Source organism: Euphorbia lathyris, chromosome 1 (genome assembly GCF_963576675.1).
Source record: "Euphorbia lathyris chromosome 1, ddEupLath1.1, whole genome shotgun sequence".
Classification (NCBI taxonomy): Eukaryota; Viridiplantae; Streptophyta; class Magnoliopsida; order Malpighiales; family Euphorbiaceae; genus Euphorbia; species Euphorbia lathyris.
The window spans coordinates 60,000,010-60,008,816 of NC_088910.1; positions in this window are offsets into that span (position 1 = coordinate 60,000,010).

Below are 8,807 nucleotides of genomic sequence, written 5' to 3' on the forward strand. Positions count from 1 at the left end.
TGAATAACGACCGTAATGGTGAAGGCAACGACACGCGTTCGATGTTGGAGATTCTTGCTCCACATCGTCCTCAAATCCGCCACGGAATTGTTGCCCCCACCATTCCGGCCGACACATTTGAAATAAAGACTAGCATGATCCAATTAATTCAACAATTCGGTCAATTCGGAGGGGAACCCCATGAAAACCCTAACGAACACCTTGATAAATTTCTTATGTGTGCCGAAACGTCACGGCAAAATAATATTCAAGTTGAGGCCGTCCAACTAAAACTATTCCCTTTTTCTTTGACAGGATAGGTGTTGGAATGGTTGCACTCGTTAGAGGCGGGATCGATCACATCGTGGAAGGAACTCGAGAAGGAGTTCCTATCTTACTACTTCCCGCCCTCTAAAACGGTTAAATTGAGAAAAGATATGACTTCCTTTTGGCAACTTGGATACGAGGCCCTCCACTCAGCTTGGGCTAGGTTCCGAAAGCTGCTCCGAAGCTGTCCCCATCATGATATCCTTAAGCATGATTTAGTAAATACTTTTTATCATGGTCTAACACCTACTAATCGTGCAACCTTTAATTCCGCCGCAGGTGGGGATTTGTTTCGCAAATCGGCAAGCGAGGCGTATGAGCTCATTCACGAATTAGCTAGGAAAAGCGTCCAATGGCAAGAAGATCGCCTTGTCGGACCCTCGCAGCATCAAACATTTGCCGTAGAAAATGAGGCTCCCACAATCTTCATGATCGAAATGAACAAGAAACTGGACGCTTTAATGGCGCAAGTGAGCCTCCAAAATTCAGCACAAGTCTTAGTGTGCTCTCGTTGTGGTGGTGGCCACCAAGGTAAGGATTGTCAAGCCGGAAGCCCTTTTACCGGTGACACCGAAAGCGTAAGTTATGTAGGGGGACAACAAAGGTATAATTCTCATTATAACTCCTATCCTAACACGCATGCTTATCACCACCATAACGATAACAATAACAATAACGGAAGGAGGCTTCAACACATTCCATCTTATGATAACGAGTGGAATGTATTGAAGCCCCCATCCGAACCCCATGGTAAATTTGTGGAACAAGGGTTGGGCAAATGCCCTCATGACCAAGCAGGGAAAAAATCACAACCTCCTAGCAATGCACAAGACGCAATGGTAATTGATATTCTTAAAGAAATATCTTCCCGTCTTGCTAACAATGAAGCATTTTGCAGGGACTTGGGACAGCAAGTGGCCCAATTAAGTCGCCAACGACAAGGGAGACAACATGGGTCTCCCCCGACTAACACTGAACAAAACCCGAGACCAAAAGATTGGGAGACCGCACAAGCAATAACTCTCCGTAGTGGTAAGGGTTTGGAACCACCGGTTCCAAAGGCGACTCCACCCGCTCCACAGGTAAGTAATGAACCGGAAGTGGTAAGCAACCCCGATTCGGATCCAAAACCCTCAACTTCCTTGGATAAGAATAAAAATGTGTGTGACCCAATTGGAGCTTATGTGCCGAAGCTCCCTTTTCCACAACGACTTAAAAAGGAAAAATTGGACCACCAATATGGCAAGTTTTTGGAAATCTTTAAGAAACTTCACATTAACATTCCACTTGCGGAAGCATTGGAGCAAATGCCCACATATGCGAATTTTCTTAAAGAAATCCTCGCCAAAAAGAGGAAGTTGGATTATAATGAGACGGTAGCGCTCACGGAGGAATGCTCCGCGATTATAACGAACAAACTCCCACCTAAACTCAAGGATTTAGGTAGTTTTTCTATCCTTTGCACGATTGGTAATGTTGAGTTTAGGAGAGCTTTATGTGATTTGGGTGCTAGCATCAATCTAATGCCTTTATCTGTATTCAGGAAGCTCGGCTTGGGAGAACCTAAGCCTACCAATATGACGCTTCAGCTGGCCGATAGATCCATTGCCCGGCCAAAAGGAATTGTGGAGGATGTCTTAGTGAAAGTGGACAAGTTCATTTGCCCCGCCGATTTTGTAGTGCTCGATATGGTGGAAGACGATTCGGTACCAATCCTCCTAGGACGACCATTCCTTGCAACAGGTAGGACTCTCATTGACGTCAACGAAGGTAAGCTCATCCTACGGTTACAAGACGAAGAGGTAGAATTTAACGTGTATAACTCCATAAAATTTCCATCTAATACCATGGCAGATTGTAATTCTGTAAATTTCGTGGACTCCATTGATCTTTTTGTTGAAGAATTTTGTGATAGGTCTTCCGCGGGAACCTCTTCGGAAATAGATGGTGTTGAGCATTTGGATGAGGAGCCATTGAACAAGCCGTTTGAATACTCCTCCGAAATAGAACGATGTCTATTGGCAAGGAGCCGGTTTGAGGGTTTAGACCGGGATAGCAAAGCAAAGCCGAAGACCTCCCTTGAGGAACCTCCAACTTTGGAACTCAAACCCTTGCCTCCTAATTTAAAATACGTATTTTTGCAACCTCCTAATTTCTTACCGGTTGTTATTTCTTCACTTTTGACAGCGGAAATGGAGGAAGCACTAATTGCGGTATTACAAAAACATAAAGGCACATTTAGGTGGACCATTCACGACATAAAAGGGATCAGCCCCACCATTTGCACACACCGCATCTTTATGGAGGATAAAGTCAAGCCCTCCGTGCAACCGCAACGACGGCTTAACCCCAATATGAAAGAGGTAGTGAAGGCCGAGGTAATCAAACTCCTCGACGCAGGTATAATCTTTCCTATCTCCGATAGTCCATGGGTTAGCCCGGTCCAATGTGTTCCCAAAAAGGGAGGCACAACGGTGACGGAAAATGATCAAGGGGAATTAATCCCCACACGGAAAGTAACCGGGTGGCGAGTATGCATTGATTATAGAAAACTTAACGAAGCCACCCGAAAAGATCATTTTCCCTTGCCGTTCATCGACCAAATGTTGGAAAGAATGGCGGGTCATAAATTCTTTTGCACCCTCGATGGCTTATCCGGTTATATGCAAATTCCCGTCGATCCTTCGGATCAGGAAAAAACGACATTCACCTGTCCGTATGGGACATTTGCATATAGGCGGATGCCATTTGGGCTTTGTAACGCCCCCGCCACCTTTCAAAGGTGCATGACGGCTATATTCTCCGAAATGATTGAGGATTTCATGGAAGTCTTCATGGACGATTTTTCTGTTTTTGGGTCGTCCTTTGAAATTTGTTTAAGTAATCTTGATAAGGTCCTCCAACGTTGCGAAGACACTAACCTTGCGCTCAGTTGGGAAAAATATCAATTTATGGTTCAAGATTGCATTGTTTTGGGACACAAGGTGTCCGGGGAGGGGATCGAGGTCGATCCGGCCAAGATCGAGGTAATTGAAAAACTACCTCCACCCATCAACGTTAAGGGAATTCGGAGTTTCTTGGGTCATGCGGGGTTCTATAGACGATTCATCAAGGATTTCTCTAAGATAGCAACCCCATTGACCCAACTCCTTGCAAAGGATGTGGAATTTAGTTTTTCCCCCGAATGTTTACTTGCATTTATTACACTAAAGGAAAAACTAGTTAATGCACCTATCATGGTGAAACCCGATTGGAACCTCCCCTTTGAACTCATGTGTGATTCGAGTGATTTGGCTGTAGGCGCTTGTTTGGGCCAACGGGTGGATAAACTCTTTCGCCCTATCTATTATGCGAGCATAACGCTCAATGAGGCCCAACAAAACTATTCCATCACGGAAAAGGAAATGTTTGTCGTTGTTTTTGCTTTCGATAAATTTAGGTCATATCTTGTATTATCCAAAATTATCGTATACACTGACCACGCAGCTCTCAAGTACTTGATGACTAAGCAGGACGCCAAACCACGCTTGATACGGTGGATCCTGTTGAAACACCTTTCCACAAGATTTTGATTTGACAAAATTAATTAAGTGAAAGTAAATATTCTACAACACACTAAGTTTAAATGCTTTGATTTAGTGTTACTAATGTGTTTGTTCAATGTTGAGTTTATAATTTATCATAAGACATAAAGATCATAAGGCTCAAGCCCTATATGGAAATCAAGGCCCAAGTCAAACAAGCCAAAGATCACTCAGCCCGCATATCTCCAAAACGTCGCCGTTAAAGTGATGAAACGCATGCTGAGTAAAGAAGGATCGAGAAGATCCACGTAGACAACTTCGGTATGAAGCTGCTGAGCTGTCTCGACAAAACGTGCAGGACAGCTACTGACCATAAGACAGCTTCCAGACAAAGTATTTCCTCATTAGGTAAAGGTCAGAAGACACAACAAGCTGTCTGGTTGACATTACCCAAAATGGTGGAACATACTGACTCACTGACCGAAGAACAGAAGACGCTGGAATCTGATTGGCTAACGAGAACTGCTGGCAGACTCAGTGAAAGCGACCTGTAGCCGTTTGTCTCCAACGGTTATTTCGAAATTCGAAATAACCAGAAGCTCTCATAGCTCTCTATAAATAGAGCATTCAGAATCCACATTCTTTAGAGAACTTTGAGCAAGAGCCGCTACGCTGACCAAACGTATACAAAAGTTCTCCATCAAAAGCAAAGCAAAGTTCTTACACTACAAAGTCTATTCATTTGTGTAAAAGTCTAGAGTGATTGTTTTTCAATCATCTAATGTGTTCTAGCAATTGTTGTTTAGGACAAAATCTTTATCATTTCTAGAAGTAGAAAGGAGAGGCTGGGTACTCGGTTTTAAGTACTCAGCGGAGAGATTAGGATTGAGTAGAAGTATAGAGGAAGGTACTCTTGTCATACTCAATTGCTGATATTGTAAAAGGTTTGAGGCTCTACCTTTAAAGAGCTCAGTAGAGGATTTGAAATCTCGGAGGTGTTCCGGGGACAGGACGTAGGCTTAGAAGAAGCCGAACCTGGATAAATCTGCTGAGTGAAGTATTTCTAAACCTTAACTCCTTATTCATATTGCTTGCTTAAAACAAACTAAAACTGACCAAGTAAAAGAGGTCAAGCTGAGTTGTGCGCTACCAACGAGAAGGTTCAGGAATAGACTCTAAGTGCTATTTTCTGACCTAAGCAACGAAGCTGTCCTAGTCACTAGTTGACTAAGCCAGTGTCTTGCTGAGTGGTAAGCGCCGCTGTTTTATAAACTTTTCTTAAAGAAAAGAAATCTGCCCAAAGTATTTTAAAAAGGTCAAATAGTTCCTAACCCCCCCTTGGAACTATATTTGCAACCTTACAAGGGACCAACAAGTGGTATCAGAGCCTAAAAGCTCATTACTAAAGGTCTAACAACCTTGAGTTGATCCATACCATGGGCGAAAACAGCACTCGGTTTCTCCCTGGAAACCAGACAACTCAGATATTACCTGAGGGGCTGTCCATTACCAGGCCTCCCCTATTCTTCGGGTCAAACTATACCTTTTGGAAGAATAGGATGAAAAACTTCATTCAAGCTACAAACATGAGTGTCTGGCTATCTATAGTCCAAGGCCCATTTGTACCTGTGAAAGTTGTTGATGACCATTCAGTTGTTAAAGCTGAGGTTGAATGGACAGAGGATGATCTTAAGAAGCTTCAAAACCATGCTTCGGCTATCAATATGCTTCACTGTGCGCTCGATGCTGCAGAATATAACAAAATCTCAGGTTGTGAGTCGGCACAAGAGATCTGGAAAAAGCTGGAAGTCACCTACGAGGGAACAAACAAAGTAAAAGAATCCAAGGTGAATCAGCAGATGAGACTGTACGAGCTGTTCGAGATGAACAATGATGAGGGCATTTCAGACATGAACGCAAGGTTCACCAACATCATTAATGAGCTCAAGAGACTTGGGAAAATCTTCACTGAGGAAGAACAAGTCAAAAAGATACTCAGGAGTCTTCCAAAAGACTGGCAAGCAAAGAAGACAGCAGTTGAGGAAGCTCAGGATTTAACCACCTACAAATATGACGAACTCATCGGTTCATTGCTGACCCATGAGATATCAATGAAGAACTTTGAGGTGAAGGAAAAATCTGATGACAAGAAGCATAAGTCACTTGTCATGAAGGCTGACTCCACTGACGGGAGTTCAACTGATGATGAGGAGATGGCTATGTTTACAAGAAAGATGAAGAGGCTGTTCAGGAAGAACGACAAATATTCCAAAAAGCCTTACAAAAAGTTTGATAATTATAAGGCTGACTCAAGCGACAGCAAATACAGAAAGGACAGCTCAAAGCCCATTACATGCTTTGAGTGCCACCAAGATGGCCATATTAAGTCAAACTGCCCCACGCTGAGGAAAGACAAGAAAAGTGGGAAGAAGGCAATGGTGGCTACTTGGAGTGACAGTGATGAATCTTCATCAACAGAAAATGAGGCCACCGAGTCAGCGAAGATATGCTTTATGGCTGACGAACTTGCTGAGCCATGCATTTCTGAGCATGCTGACCAATCTGATGAGTCAGATAATGAAGAGCAATCTAATGAGGTAATCTCACTCTCTCAACTCAGAAATGAAATGGGTAACGCCCTGAGTGATCTCTATACACTTGTTAAAAAGTGTAATAGGAAGATTAAAGCACTCAGCCGGCGCTGTGATGAAGTAGAAGAGGTCAAACTGAGTGACCTCAGATACCTTCTTCAAGACAACTCAGTTTTGCATGAAAATATGAAAATCATTCATGAGTCTGTCTCTGAAGTCCAGTCAGTTTCAAAGAAACTGAGGAAAGATGTCACAACCATTCAGAACCAATTAAAGGTTCCAAACAAAAACAATTTTCCGCTGAGAACTCAGTATCAAGGTACACAGTACCAAGGTACTCAGCAGAGAAGAAATCCCCAGCGAAAAGTCCAATGTGATTTTTGTGGGAAGTTAGGACACACTACTAAAGTGTGCTGGCACGCTCAGCACTGGGGTGCTGACAAGTCAGTAAAAAATCCTAAACAGAAGGTCAGTTGTGACTTCTGTGGAAAGAATGGCCATACTGTCCATGTATGCCGCCATAAAATAAAATATGATGCTATACCTGTTGCACCTAACAAGTCAGGACCCAAAAAGAGTTGGGTACCTAAAAGTAACTAGTTACAATGCAGGTAAGCCTGAGATGTGCCGAGAAGTCAAAGATGTGGTATATTGACAGTGCATGCTCAAGGCATATGACGGGTGATGAAACTCAGTTCATCACGTTTGAACGTAAACGAGGAGGGAGTGTAAGTTTTGGAGACAACAAGAAGGGTAAGATAGTAGGCTCAGGAACAGTCGGAGGTAACCCTACTATTGAATCTGTCTTCCTAGTCAGCAGACTCAAATATAACTTACTCAGCGTAGCTCAGCTATGTGACAATGGGAGAAAAGTTATATTTGATGCTACTGGATGTAAAATATACGAGGGTAAAACTAATGAGTTAATCTTAACTGCCCCTCGGATAGACAATGTCTTTATGCTAAACCTCGAAAAGAAGTTTTCAAAAAGTGTATGCTTAGTCACAAAGGAAGAAAATTCCTGGCTATGGCACATGAGACTTGGTCATGTAAGCATGGACCTCCTGGCCAAATTAGCAAGAAAGCAATTGGTTGAGGGACTGCCTGAACTTAAATTTCAAAAAGATCAATTATGCCATGCCTGCCAAGCTGGAAAACAAACCAAGCAATCTTTTCAAAGTAAAAACATTGTCTCAACTAAGCGTCCGTTAGAAATGCTACACTTGGATCTCTTTGGTCCAGTCCAGCCGCTGAGTCTGGGTGGAAGAAGGTTTTTCTTGGTTATTGTAGATGATTTCTCTCGGTACACATGGGTTATCCTGCTGACCAGTAAGGATGAGACTTTTGAGACATTTTCAAACTTGGTTAGAAAAATTGAAAATGAGAAAGACCTAAAATTAGCTCATATCCGTAGTGATAATGGTGGAGAATTCAAGAACCAAAAGTTTGTTGAATTCTGTGAAGCCAGCGGCATTGACCACAATTTCTCTGCTCCTAGAACGCCTCAGCAAAATGGGGTTGTTGAAAGGAAGAACAGAACTCTGGTTGAGATTGCCAGGACAATGCTGGATGAGCATAGGCTTCCAAAGTATTTTTGGGGAGAAGCTGTCAACACAGCATGCTATATTCTGAATAGGGCTTTAGTTAGACCTATACTTAAGAAAACCCCATATGAACTTTGGAAAGGACGAAAGCCCAACATTGGATACTTTCGTGCCTTTGGCTGTAGGTGTTTTATTTTAAATACCAAAGATAGCTTAGCCAAATTTGATTCAAAAGCTGATGAGGCTATCTTTCTAGGCTACTCAACAAACAGTAAAGCATACAGAGTTTTTAATAAGAGAACTCAAGTACTAGAAGAATCTATACATGTGCAATTCGATGAAACTAACCCTGCAGGAAGATACCAGCCGCTGACAGAAGATGAACCAAACTCAGCACCTGCTGATCAAGAACCAGCCACTGAGTCCTTCATAAAACGGCTGACCAAGAGTAAGAGTGAACCTAAAATTACTTTCACTGACCTATCTACTTCTGCAGAGAATGTTGAAACACAGATAGAACAAGACACAAGTCTACCAAAGGAGATAAGAGTCCCAAGAGGGCATTCAGAAAATGCAATTCTTGACTCAGCTGGAAATACGCTGATGACAAGAAATCAACTAAGGAAGTATCTCGGCAATGTAGCTTTTGTCTCAGTACTTGAGCCGAAGAACTTTGCCGAAGCTGAGGATGACGAATTCTGGATGAATGCCATGCAAGAGGAACTCAATCAGTTCAGGAGAAATAATGTATGGGAGCTAGTGCCACATCCTAGGAGCCAAAAGACCATTAGAACGAGATGGGTCTTCAGGAACAAGCTAGATGAGCAAGGAAACGTAGTCAG